This window comes from Gossypium raimondii, chromosome 5 (genome assembly GCF_025698545.1).
Source record: "Gossypium raimondii isolate GPD5lz chromosome 5, ASM2569854v1, whole genome shotgun sequence".
Taxonomy (NCBI): domain Eukaryota; kingdom Viridiplantae; phylum Streptophyta; class Magnoliopsida; order Malvales; family Malvaceae; genus Gossypium; species Gossypium raimondii.
In genome coordinates this window covers 32,078,978-32,089,951 of record NC_068569.1, presented here as the reverse complement: position 1 = coordinate 32,089,951, position 10,974 = coordinate 32,078,978, and the positions used below count along the sequence as shown (strand labels likewise).

The 10,974-nt window shown below is 37.5% G+C and overlaps 1 pseudogene; it reads left to right on the top strand.

Annotated features, from left to right (window-relative positions):
• Positions 1-424: 424 nt before the first annotated feature.
• LOC105766970 (laccase-12-like) lies at positions 425-7,957 on the top strand (annotated as a pseudogene).
• Positions 7,958-10,974: the final 3,017 nt, after the last annotated feature.

The window sequence follows — 10,974 nt, the reverse complement described above, 5'->3', positions numbered from 1 at the left end:
TAATAGGCTGCCATTACCTTCAACCAAACATGCTGTATATGTTTCCAGTTCACTAATGTTGAAGCTTTTCTAGTTGTATCATGTAACGGGTGGTGCGTTAGAATATAGATGGAAAATATTACTAATCGAGAACCAGCTGATTTTAATTAATTGACTAATTAAAAGTTCTGATTTACAGGAACAGTAAAAAAATAGTTTGTGAAGAAAGCAAAGGCTCCATTCATGAAACTAATTATTCACTTTTAATACACAAGCTAGTGGGTGCAACAACCACTTAAGCCGGGGTCGATCACTTGACTATATTTGCCTGGAACCATTTTGTTCAAACAACGTATCTTCCTATAAAAAGCACCTATCTCTGTGAGCAACTTATCCTCAAACAAAATAGGCAATTATTTTGATCTAGCTACTTAGCTAGCTACATATGGAGAATCTCAAGAACTTTTCCATCATGTTCCTCGGCCTTTTCCTTCTCATTTCTTCTGCATTATTTCCTTAACAAGTGGAGAAATTCGACGACATCAATTTGTCGTGTGTTTTCTTTTACTTATTCTTTGATCCTCTCGTTTCCTAGCTAGTTTATCAAGTGGTTTTACTTGTTTCTTTGTTATTTCTTTATATTTTCTAGCGAGTCTTTCTTGTCTTTTAATTTGATTAGTTAACTAAATTATGAATGAAACAGATCCAAGCAACACCAGTGAAGAGGCTATGCAACACTCACAACAGGATCACTGTAAATGGCATGTTTCCTGGACCTACCTTGGAGGTCAGGAATGGAGACTCCTTTGAATTTAAAGTTGTTAACAAAGCCAGATACAGTGTCACCATTCACTGGTATTTCAATTATTGCACATTCAATAATACATAATATAGTATAGCCTAAGTATTGGTTTCGAAATTAATATTTTAACAGGAAATATTACTATAAATTTTCATATCATGAAAATGGTTAACTATATAATTTATTGTAGCACTAATTAAGTCTATAAACATATATATACTCATTTACACATTTGTATCTGCCGCTGGTATGTATATATTTTGAATTACCATAACCACTTTTATTTATAGGCATGGTGTTCGGCAAATGAGAATCGGATGGGCAGATGGACCAGAATTCGTTACTCAATGCCCAATTAGACCAGGTGGAAGTTACACCTATAGGTTCACGATTCAAGGACAAGAAGGAACATTGTGGTGGCATGCTCACAGCTCATGGCTTAAAGCCACTATTTATGGAGCTCTTATCATCCGTCCCAGACTAGGCGAATCCTACCATTTTCCTAAGCCAAACCTCGAAACACCAATTGTACTCGGTAATTAATTAATATATAAGCTTTTAATTACTTATAAACAACATGATGAGTCCTAATTAGCAACCAGGCTGGAGAAATGATAATTGATTATGAGGGTTATGCCTAGATTGAATGAATTTAATTATTGTTGATTATGACTACAAGGTGAATGGTGGGATGCAAACCCCATTGATGTTGTGAGGGAAGCAACAAGGACAGGGGCAGCTCCAAATGTCTCTGATGCTTACACCATCAATGCTCAACCTGGTGATCTTTACAAATGCTCCAGCAAAGGTTTGCTTCTTCAAATTGCGAACTTGAGTTCCATATATATATGATATGATTTCCCATAAGATTGACATGCTTTTCTTTTTTTTTTTTTGCAGACGCCACAATTATCCCCATAGACGCCAGTGAGACCAACCTCCTGAGAGTCATCAATGCAGCCCTGAACCAACCGCTTTTCTTTGCAGTGGCAAACCATACGCTCACTGTTGTTGGTGCTGATGCCACTTACATCAAACCCTTCACCACTTCAGTACTCATGCTAGGTGCAGGTCAAACCACTGATGTACTGATCAAAGCAGACCAGCGACCGACTAGATATTACATGGCAGCCCGAGCCTACCAAAGCGTCCAAAACGTACCCTTCGACAACCCTACTACAATAGCCATTCTTAAATACAAGTCTTCCAAAAAGGGCAATGCACCCAAACTAATTATGCCTTCTCTGCCAGCCTACAATGATACCAACACCGTTACAGCCTTCAGCCGAAGCTTCAGAAGTCCCCGAAAGGTCTAAGTCCCAACTGAGATCGACGAAAGTCTCTTCTTCACAGTTGATTTAGGACTCAACAACTACCCACCAAATTTTCGTAAAAGTCGCTGCCAAGGACCAAACGGTACACATTTGGCTGCTAGCATGAACAATGCCTCATTCATGCTCCCTCCGAGCATCTCACTGTTACAAGCTCACCAACAGTGAATTCCAGGGGTGTTCACCACAGATTTTTGTTGAAAATTGGCCAACCATGCTGCTGTTATATTTTTGGTTAAGTGCATGCAGCTTGTAAACATCTTTTGAGACGTATGCTTGTTGTGTGACAAGGTTATTTAGTTACTTTGTTAAGCTACTTAGTTGAAAATAAACTAAGTTGGTATTTTTTTTTATGTTTTTAGGTGCTGATTGACATAATCAGCTTGTGTGCAAGTTAAGTTTTACTTGTTTCAAAGTATGATTAGTGGTAGTGGATAGTATTTGGTGATGTATTTGGCTATAAATGTATTGTTTTTTCTAGTTGAATGAATGAGCAAAATGAGCTATCAGCCATAAGCTCCCTTGCTGCACATTTGTGAGCAAGTAAAAAAATTTCTTGCATCTTGCTTCATTGTTCTGTGCTCTCTGTTTTCTTCCTTTGCTCCTCCTCATCCCCAACAATGTTCCAGGAGCCCACCAGTGAAATTTGATTATATTGGGAATGTGAGCTGAACTCTCTTCCAACCTATTACCGAAACTAAATTGTACAAATTGAAGTTCAGTTCAAGGTTACAGGTTGTGCTTCAAGGCACAAGCATTATCGCACCTGAGAACTGTTAGGAATAAGAAAGTTGTTAAATAAGGAAGTTAGTTGTTAGGTAATTAATATTCAGTTAATAACTGCTGCTAATGTACTGCTCATTAAATACCCTGTGTATGTTTCTTACTGATGAATGGAAATGAGTTTACACTCAACATGGTATCAAGAGCCATAGTGTTTCTGGTATAATTTTTTTTTCTGTTGACTGTGTGCATGGCTACGGATGGTATTCTTGCAGATGATACGCCTCGCCACTCTAGCAACTCTGGTGCAGCAATTCATCCACCAGATTCTGGAGGTTCAAGTTCAACTACTGTTCAATACTTTTCCAAGCATGACACCATTAAACTCAGCAATCAGAACTTCTTGCTATGGAAACATCAATTGTTATTGATTCTCGAAGGGTATGGCCTGGAAGGGTTTGTGCTAGGCACCACATTCCCTCCACCTGCATTAATTTCAGATTCTGATGGTCAGCTTGTGACAAACCCAGCTTTTCTTATTCATCACAAACAAGATAAGTTCTTGGCATCATGGCTTTTATCCACAGTTTCTGATGATATATTGACACACTTAACCGCAGCTAAAACCAGTTTCGATATTTAGACTACTATTGACAGACGATTTGGTGCTAAGTCCAACATCAAGTTATCTAGTTTGAGGTATGCTCTATATTCGATCAAGAAAGTCGGTCTTTCAGTTAAAGATTATCTTTCCAAGGTCAAAACTCTAAGTGATAATCTAACTACTGCAGGGAGTCCAGTTTCTGAACAAGAATAGATCAGTGTTATCCTGGCTGGTCTTCCTGTTGAGTTTGATCCTATTCGGGTTCTTGCTGCTGCTACTTCCTTGAGCCTTAATCTTATCACTGAAATGCTCCTCGATTGCGAAGAACGTCAGTTAAGTCAGTTATCTGATGCACCTTTACAAGCCAATTTGGTATCTAGTACACAACAAGGTACTTCTGAAACCTTGAAGTCGAGTTCAGATTCCAGTCGTGACTCCAATCATGGACAAAGGGGTCCAGGCCGTGGGTGGTCTCGTGGTCGTGCTTAGGGCTCGGGTCGAGGGTGGTCTCGGTTAAAACCACAATGCCAGTTGTGTGGTAAAATAGGACATTTGGTGCAAACATGTTATCATCGTTTTGATGAAAACTTTTCTCGTCCTGATTCAAGTTCATCGGTGGCTGTTAACTATCATCAATTCCATGATACTCCTGCAAACTGTTGCCCCTCCCAGAGCTGTTGTAAAGCATGTCCATCTTCTTCTGCAAGTGCCTAATCAAATGTGGTACCCAGATTCTAGTGCAACCAACCATATCACCCCGAATGTAACTGGTCTTCAAAATGCTTCAACTTACACAGGTACCAACAAGGTATCCATGGGTAATGATGAGTTATTGTTCATTGCTAATATTGGTTCTTCAACCTTTGTAGCTAGTTCTAGGTTGTTGCATCTAAAGAACGTACTGCGTGTTCCCTCAGTCTGTAAAAACTTAATTTCTGTAGGACAATTTGCAAGAGATAATGCAGTCTATTTTGAGTTTCATCCTTTTCTATGCTTTGTGAAGGACATACAGACAGGGATGATATTACTGGAGGGCCACATGCATAATTCATTGTACAAATTTGATGTTTCTTCTTCCACTTCACAAAGGCTTCCCTCTACCAAAAGATTCGAGTCTCCTCGCGTGTGCAATGTTCAGACGACCTCCTCTGTTAAAATTTGGCATGACAGGCTTGGACATCCGTGCTCCAATACTCTTGCACGTGTCTTGAAGTCTTGCGATGTTCCATTCAAGCACAACAACTTACACTTTGTCTGTACACCTTGTCAGATGGGCAAGGCTCACAAACTATCGTTTAGTGCCTCTCGAACAGTATATTCAGTCCATTTTGAGTTAGTAGTGTCTGATGTTTGGGGACCCTCCCATGTGACTTCAAATGGATTTGCTTACTATGTGTCCTTTGTAGATATGTACAGTCGGTTTACTTGGTTGTATTTTCTCAAATCAAAGAATGAAGTGTTTCAATGTTTTCTTCATTTTCACAAGATGGTTCAAGTACAATTTGGGACATCCATCAGAATGTTGCAGACATATGGAGGGGGTGAGTATAGGTCCTTGTCTAACACCCTTGCTAGTCTGGGAATTCAACATCGGGTAACATGCCCGCACACATCAGAATAGAACGGGGTAGCTGAATGCAGACACTGTCATATAGTTGATATAGGACTTGCGTTACTAGCTCGTGCTTCAATGCTATTAGGATACTGGGTGTCTGCCTTCTCTCAAGCGGCTCATATTATCAACAGGTTACCAACACCTGTTTTGAAGCGTAAAACCCCCTATGAAAAACTGTTTAAAGCTAAACCAGATTACTATCAGCTAAAGGTATTTAGGAGCGCTTGTTTTCCATACCTAAGACCTTTCCAGCAACATAAGCTCCAGTTTCGGTCTCAACAATGCGTTTTTCTTGGACTGAGTTCTAACCAGAAGGGGTACGAGTGTCTGACTCCAAATGGCCGAGTTTTTGTCTCAAGATATGTTGTGTTCAACGAGACACTGTTTCCATTTCAAAATGGGTTTACCTTATCAAAGATCAACACTAGTGCCAGATTTTGTCACCAACAGTCCTCTGTCCCAGTAGTTGACTCGAATGGACAGTTGGTCTCAAGACCATTGTGTACACCTGAAGCTCCTCCTGGTTCCACGTCCACACACTCTTCAGGGTGTCACCAATCGTCCAGTTCTAGTTCTGTACCAAGGGGTTCGGACAATGTGATCAATTCACCTACACACCGTAATCCAGACCTATCCTCACGAGTGTCTCCACCTATTGCACAAGTGCATCCTATTGTTACCAGACACCCCATGTGCACTCGGTCAAAGAATGGATTTTTTAAGCCAAAAGTGTTTTCCACTGTCATAGAGGAGAAGGAACCAGTTACTATTGTTAAGGCTTTTAAAAGCACTGCCTAGACTACAGCTGCACAAGCAGAGTATCAAGCCTTGCTAGCAAACAAAACATGGAACCTTGTAACATTACCTGAAGGGCGTCGAGCAGTGGGGTGTAAATGGATTTTCAAAGTTAAACGACATGCTGATGGGACAGTCGCTCGTTACAAGGGCCGATTGGTTATCAAAGGTTACTTACAGGAAGCAGGTGTTGATTTTTTCGAAACCTTCAGTTCGGTGATCAAGCCAACGATGATCAGGGTGATCTTGTCTCTCGCTGTGTCTCGAGGGTGGCCTCTCAGACAAGTAGATGTTAACAATGCGTTTCTGAATGGGGACCTAAATGAAGAGATTTACATGACTCAACCACCAGGATTTGAGCAACACTCAGCTGATGGTCGATCACTCGTTTGTAGATTGCGAAAGGCCCTCTATGGATTGAAACAGGCCCCTCGTGCGTGGTTTCATAAGCTACGAGAGTTCTTGGTGGCTGTTAATTTTGTTGCGTCTAAGGCTGACAGTTCTCTCTTTATTTGACGAGAAGGATCTCAAGTTCTATATGTCCTCATATATGTTGATGATATAATAATCACTGGCACCAACTCTCCTGCTATTGATGAGTTTGTAAAAAGTCTTGATATTCAATTTTCCTTGAAAGATTTAGGTCACTTGAATTACTTTCTTGGGATCGAAGTAACATACACTTCGAATGGTATTTTGCTCAGCCAAAAGTACATTCTGGAGCTACTTCGACGAGCGTCCATGGACATGTCCAAAGCCTCTCCTACCCCGATACTGACTACATGTCAGTTGTCTGTTCATGAAGGTAATCAAATAGAGGATGAAAGTATGTTCAGGAGTATTCTGGGAGCCCTAAAATATGTGGTTATAACAAGGCCAGATATTGCCTTTTCAGTCAACAAGGTATGTCAGTACATGCACAAGCCTCTCGATACACACTTCAAAGTTGTAAAAAGGATTCTGCGATACCTACAAGGAACACTAGAGTATGGATTACAGTTCACTAGCAACTCCAAACTTCTTCTCGAAGGCTATTCAGATGCAAGTTGGGGGTCTGACATTGATGACCGACGATCAACATCTGGTTTTTGTGTTTTCTTTGGTGGGAATCCAATTTCTTGGAGCTCCAGGAAGCAATAGGTAGTATCAAGATCCACAACAGAGGTCGAATATCATAGCTTAGCTCATGTCACTGCAGAAATAGAATGGATTCGATCGTTGCTGACAGAACTTGGTGTTGAGATTCACAGCAAGACATTGGTTTGGTCTGATAGTTCTACTGCCATTGCTGTAGCAAACAATCCAGTCATGCATTCTAAATTCAAACAAGTGGAGTTAGACTTGTTTTTTTGTAAGGGAAAAGGCGGTGAATGGCTCGCTGCAAGTTGGTCACATCTCTGGACAGGAGCAAGTGGCTGATATTTTGACCAAACCTTTGTCAGCAGGGTTATTTGACAAGTTCAGAAGAAAACTTAGAGTAATTTCCATGGAAAGAGATGTTGTACAGAAGTAAGGAAAAAAAAGTCTCTTACAGGAATGGAGAAAGTCAAGATGCATGGGCCATGTTAGGAATAAGAAAGTTGTTAACTAAGGAAGTTAGTTGTTAGGCAGTTAATATTCAGTTAATAACTGCTGCTAATGTACTGCTCATTAAATACCATGTGTATGTTTCTTGCTGATGAATGGAAATGAGTTTACACTTAAGAAGAACCACCTGTTCATCTTCACGGATACGATTTCTACATCATTGCAGAAGGTTTTGGAAACTTCAATCCCAAAAGAGATACATCTAAGTTCAACCTTGTTGATCCACCTCTAAGGAATAAGGTTGCAGTCCCTGCGAATGGATGGGCGGTCATTAGATTTGTTGCTGATAACCCAGGTAATAATGGTACTAAATAGGTATTCAGATTCTTTCAAATGGTCTCTTAATGAATCCTTCATTTGATAGTTGAATCTAAACTCTTTTGCTAACAGGTGTGTGGCTAATGCATTGTCACTTGGATGTTCACATCACATGGGGTTTGGCTATGGCTTTCCTGGTTGAGAATGGAGTTGGAGAATTACAGTCTCTTCCAGCACCACCGTCGGATTTGCCTTTATGTTAGGATTCATAACATAAGTTTAAGAATTGTTGAAATGCATAAGGTCATTATAAGAAACGCAATTTGGAATGAGATTATTCATCTGATTGTTTCGTTCGGATAAATAAAGCAGGTGTCATGAAAGATGGTGCTGTGGTCAAAACTTAATTGTGCCATGTGATTTTAGTTAGATTCGAGACCTGCCATGTTTGTTGATTCTAGTTGTATTCTTTTCCCTACAGCTAATGTTCAAAATAAATTTGTGTTAAAAACAAAGATTAATGTGCCGTGGGCAGGGGTATTATTCCCGTGAGATTAAAAGTAATAATCATTGTAAGATTGAGTCCTTGGATAATGTAATTGTGACTTTAGAATTAATGTTTTTATATTCAAATATAATTGTCATTGTCACGACAATGTGAGAATATAATATTGCGATTAAACATATTATACATAATCAAAATTTTGGGGTATTTGTTACCTATGAAATTAATAAAATTAAAACGTCAAATAATAAATTTCTTAATAAAATGATAAAATATAATTTTGGATTATTAGTAATGTTTTATAGAAATGGTTATTTACTCTCTTTTTTTATACAATAACTACTTTGATTCATAAATCTCTCAAAGCCTAAAATTAGAGGGAAGATGTATTCCATCGAGTTTAAATCCAAGTCTTCTTTATTGTTATAGTAGTAATTGTGCCAATAAAATTAAAACCGAATCAACTATTGTTTACATTGATTTAATTGTAGCATTTAAAATTTGTGTAACACCCAAAACCCGACCTAGACATTATGACCGAATCTAGAGGTGTTATCTAAATTCATTCGAAAATCCAGAACCCATTTCGAAATAGAAAAATAATTTAAGTCAACATACAGTGAATAAAACTCTAGTTTATATGAGAAAAACTTCATTTTAAATAATTTATTAGTTTTGCCGATGATCACTAGTAAAATCACTTAGTTTCGCAACGTAATTTCTTAGTTAAGTAAAGTTTTGGAAAACACGAGTTGATTTTGAAATCCAACATTTGCAAAAAGATATGGTGTCATCTAAAACGTTTAAACGGCTTTAAATGAAAAATAAAAATAAAATCAGATTTTAAAATAGTCCCAAAAGTCCAAAACAATCCCACGGAATGAAAATAGACTAAACTGAATGAAATTTAAGGAAATGCAAAGCAAATGCGTAAAACTGAGCTCCCGTCACACCAATTCGTCCTATGTTTGAGGATTACCTGAGAACCAAAAAAAAACTGAGCTTATGAGCTCAGTGTGTAACTCATTACACACAATAAATCAGATAACATGTTTAAATAGATTACAGAATTGATACATACATCAATGCATAACAGATACAGATTCAGACCCTACCCCTATCCGCTACACACCATCACTGACCACCCTTACACACCAATTAGGGTATTAACTACCCATCCAACCCCACACACTGCTATGTGATCATATATCACTTTACAGAATAAATGTAGACTAGCTGCCAGATCAAAATGCAGTAACCCGCTTGAAGCAGAAATATGTGGTTGAGCCACCAAATACGACAGATAAATTGAACTACCCACTCTTCCTCCATAATTACAATCCCACCTTAATGTACATACAGAACTAAACAGATAATGGATACGTGTATGACATACATGCTTTACACATCAGATTAAGATAATATTAACATATAACAGATCATGCTATCATATATAACATACTACTTAGGTGTTCATGAATCATAACTAACAGAGCATCAGAAATAATGATTTATATACCAGTTTGTACCTTACATAAGGGCTAATTCGATTCGCATGACGAATATGACCCAAGGGAAAAAAAATTTAGAATTTGGGCCAACACACCTATTTGCCCCATACGGCCCAACTGACCTAGATCCGTTTATATATTTATTCACTTGGGACGTTCATAGCATGACATACCTTAATCCTAAGTGGATGATGGACTATGTATGCATAACTCGTATACTTTGATGTAAGTAAAAGCCTAAGTTCAAATAGATAAGGAACTGAAAGCTAGTGCATTGGGTATATAACTTTTGCAATATGTAGCATAATTCACAATAGTGGAATTCATAACCCAACTAATGGGTAAATGATATCCTCTCATTGGCATTACATGATAGATGAAAAGTAAATGTGATCATGGGTCGTTTGTCTTTGTGATAAAAGGCTTTATTACTATTTGATAGTAATTGACTTTTCATTAAAGAAAATGTAATGGTTTCTATGAGATAGAATGAGATTATATTGGAAGAAATGATTTACCCAAAATAGATTAAAGATATTCTATGAGGGTAACACACTTATAACAAGGTCATTGGACGATCACTTATTAAGTAGCTTTCGTAATGGTATGTAATTATAAAGAGCTCAGTCACAATATTATAGTGGAATGACTTCGTGACTAAATAAGTTTATAATTAATAGTAGAAAAGCTGAAACTTAGCTATAAATTATTATTTGAGCCCTAGTTATATATGTCCAATTGGTGTCTCCACTAGCATGTTGAAACAAAAATGAATTGCATCTAGAACCAAATGAACAAAAATGAATGGAAATGATGAAGTTAAGAAATTGCTCATATTTATAAATGAAAGTGCTTTCTCACTAAGTATAAAAATCACTTGAGAATTAATTTAAGGTTTGAATTATTACTTAAGTAATTATAATTAAATAATTGAAGTTTAAAATTAGAATTAAATTAATTAGTCATTATGAATCCATCGAATAAGGAAATTAAATATATTTCCTCATAGATTCTTTTATGGTAAATTTTTATGACTTTAACAAAATTAGAATTTGTTTGAAAAAATTATTTAGTTAGAAATTAATTTAGTTAATTAAATTACTAGAATAAATAATATTTATTTTGGGAAATAGAAAACAAGTATTGAGTTGGATTAAATTATAATGTGTTGGGTTAAAAATCTAAGAAGCACATATAATTAGACCCAATACAATTAAGGTCCAAATCCCCTCATTCAAGATAAGAGGGGAGATAACACTAGTAG